Genomic DNA, 3,119 nt, shown 5'->3' with positions numbered 1-3,119 from the left:
CAGAAGGTCTGGCTACCTGGAGGCCCATTCCCCAGAGCATATACTCTCCGCCAGCCCCCTTCACTCGCTAGGAGGGTGACCATCTACTGTTAGGTGGTCTGACACTCTTTTTCTCCCCTACTGGGATCCACACTCCACTTTTCCTCTCGAGAACCACCCCCTTCCTTTCCCGCTACCTTGAATGGATTGAATCCATCCATCCCCGGCTCCAGTGGTGTCCATGTGGCTCACTCCTGACCCATCAGAACATCACATTAATCTGTCCATAATGATTGGCATTGGCTCAGGATTGAACATGTGACTCACTCAGAGCCAATGAAATGCAATGAAACTTTGATTGGGATTGCAATGAAAACAGTAAGTAGGACTTGGACCTGCATGGTATTGCCAGGAGCATCTGCCAGCCACCTCAAAAGCCCATGAGGCTTAGAATGAATTCAACACCGAGGAGAAAAGACCCTTGTGATGGAAAGGTCCTGATGCCCTTCTTCAGCCCCTTGATCAAACCCTACCTGAAGCTAAATATCCCTGGATTTTTTTTATTTATGCTAGCCAACAAATTACCTGGGTTTTTGTTTGTTTGTTTAGCCCATCTGAGATAGTTAAGAGTCATCTGTTTTCAAGTGGCGGAGAATTCTTCCCTAGAGAAACTCCCAGGCTAGCAGACAACAGGATCAGGATCCAAGGGTCCAGAAACCTAAACTTCCACGTAACATAAAGATGGAACTTTCCAACTCTGAATCACCGAGGAGTAGTAATATGTTGGGAAATTCAAGTCAATGTAAGTATTCAAGCATATTAAAATTTATTATCCATGTGTCACTTTTGGCACAGGGTAGGTGGTTAAATAAGATGAACCTAAATCTTAGGTTTCTTCCAACTTGAAGATCCTATGAATATCAAGAATGGAACATTCCTCAGAGAAGGATTTCTTAAATATCCTAGAAAGATTCCTCCCTTATCCCTGTTATCCTTCATCTCTATATCCCAACTGTTTCCTTCACAACAATTACTACTCTTTTTAATTTTAGATTTATAATTTTGTTTACATGTCTATTTCTGTCTCCTCTACTAGATCTTAAGTTCCATAAGAGCAGAGACCTTGTCCATTTTATTTTCCTGTACTTCTACTACCTAGAAAAAGACGTACCACACAGTAGGCCTTCAATTAATACTTTGTTGAATGAATGAGAAAATGAATGAGGCCTCCCTGACCCTGTGATTTTTATGAAGTCCCTCAGAGAGCCAGTGTCCAGATGTCTGTAGCCATTCAGGCTCTTGCACACTCATCCTATTTAAAGACCTCTCATCTCCACCATTTAATGAAGGATGTTGTTTTCATAAAGGACGATTTTCCAGCCAGTTGCTAGAGCGTACATCCCTAGCACACTCACGCTTGTCTAGGAGCATCCCTGCCTCCCATCCTGGCCATCCAGCACAGGAAACAGCACAGGCCATCCAGCACAGGAAACAGCCCCTGGGACTTAGGTGGGATGCAGACTCCCGCTGCAGCACCTCTCCCTGAGCTCTCCATTGCGTTGCTGAATGCTTGAGCATGTAGGAAAGGAAATCCTCATTTGCTGAGCACCTGCTATGTACTAGGAGCTCTGCTTATATGATCTCATCTAATCCTCACAGCCACCCTACAAACTTGGCACTGTTAGTCTTTATTTTATAGAGGAGAGAACTAAGGCTCAGAGAGGTCAATGGCTTACCTGAGGTCACACAGTCCCAATTTTCAAATGTAAGGCTGTGGCACCCTGAAAGTTTTGCTCTTTCTGTTACTCCACACTTTGTTTTCCAACCTGAATATATGTGTGTGTGTGTGTGTGTGCGTGTGTGTGTGTGTGTGTTTTCATTCCCCAGCACTCTTCTGCAAATGGTCTTTTGGTCTTTTTGCTCTCCTGGGACTGAGGCTCACACATACACATGCACACACGCACACTCACTAAGTCATTAGCATCTTTTATTTATTGTACTGGAGGAGCAGGAAATTACACAGGCCTATTAAGGGCTAAGCAAATTCCAAGTAAACTGCATAAATGGGATATTTAGAAAGCACACAGAGTAACCCTATAACACTCTATACATTTAAGAACATCATGAGAGACCTGGGGGCTGCGCATGAAGATGTGCTCAGTAGCATCTTCTACGAATTATCCAAACTTGGGTTCATTTCCTCTCCTATCTGACTCCATCTCCCAGGACAACAAACCAAAACATAGTGCCTGATGATTACAGAGAGAGAGAGAGAGAGTGCCTGAGGATTAGAGAGAGAGAGAGAGAGAGAGGACTTTGATTGAAACCAAGGCACCAGGAGGTCTCTGCCTCTGATTCTGGGTTATTTGAATCAAGGGATCTCATCTGGCCTCAAGCACTTAATCATTTCGTTCCTCTTTCTGGTTTTATTTTGTGACATGAAGAGGAAAGGATCATCATGGGGGTTGAAGAGGGCCTTTTTCTCTTTCTAGCTGCTGCTTCCAGATTCCCTTACCCAATGCCCAATGCATATGTTGGGCCAGATGGCTTGGACTCTTGGCAGCCAACTCAGCTGCTCAAGAACATGGTTGTGCTTCACCACATCGACTTGACTCTGCTTCAGTTCATCGTGGGGTAGAAGTGTGATACCGATCAGTTTAATTAGTTTCATGAGGGCTGAGGGAACTGTTCCACATTCTGAGTTTGTTGCACAGAACAGATTGGTTTGCCTCGCTCCCTCCTTGATTATTTAAGCATTCAGAAGGAGAGCTGCTCTCAACCATTTAGGAAGGGGCTTTTCAAAACTCCCTCTTCTGTGAGGAGTTGGGTGCTGTCCAGGGTACCAATATGAACAGGAGTTCAGGAGCTCAGTTCTTCAAGAGGGGCACTTCTGCACTATGAACACTCAGGGTACACTGACTGAACATGTAAACCCACTAGAAGACTGAACTCTCTAGTGTCAGAATTCCTGCTCCAATAAAAGGCAGTGTTTAAGTTGTGTACATAAAGCGTGCTCTCCAAAATGGAGTGCGAAAGGAGATCCCTTGAGGTTTGCAAATACAATGTTAGGATTTCTATTTATGTTTATCTGTCTTGTTTTTTTTTTTTTTTTTCCTTTTTTTGTATTTTTTCGTGTCCGG

The sequence above is a fragment of the Galeopterus variegatus genome, unplaced genomic scaffold, assembly GCF_000696425.1.
Source record: "Galeopterus variegatus unplaced genomic scaffold, G_variegatus-3.0.2 Scaffold1309, whole genome shotgun sequence".
In the NCBI taxonomy this organism is placed as follows: domain Eukaryota; kingdom Metazoa; phylum Chordata; class Mammalia; order Dermoptera; family Cynocephalidae; genus Galeopterus; species Galeopterus variegatus.
This window is presented reverse-complemented; position numbering follows the sequence as displayed.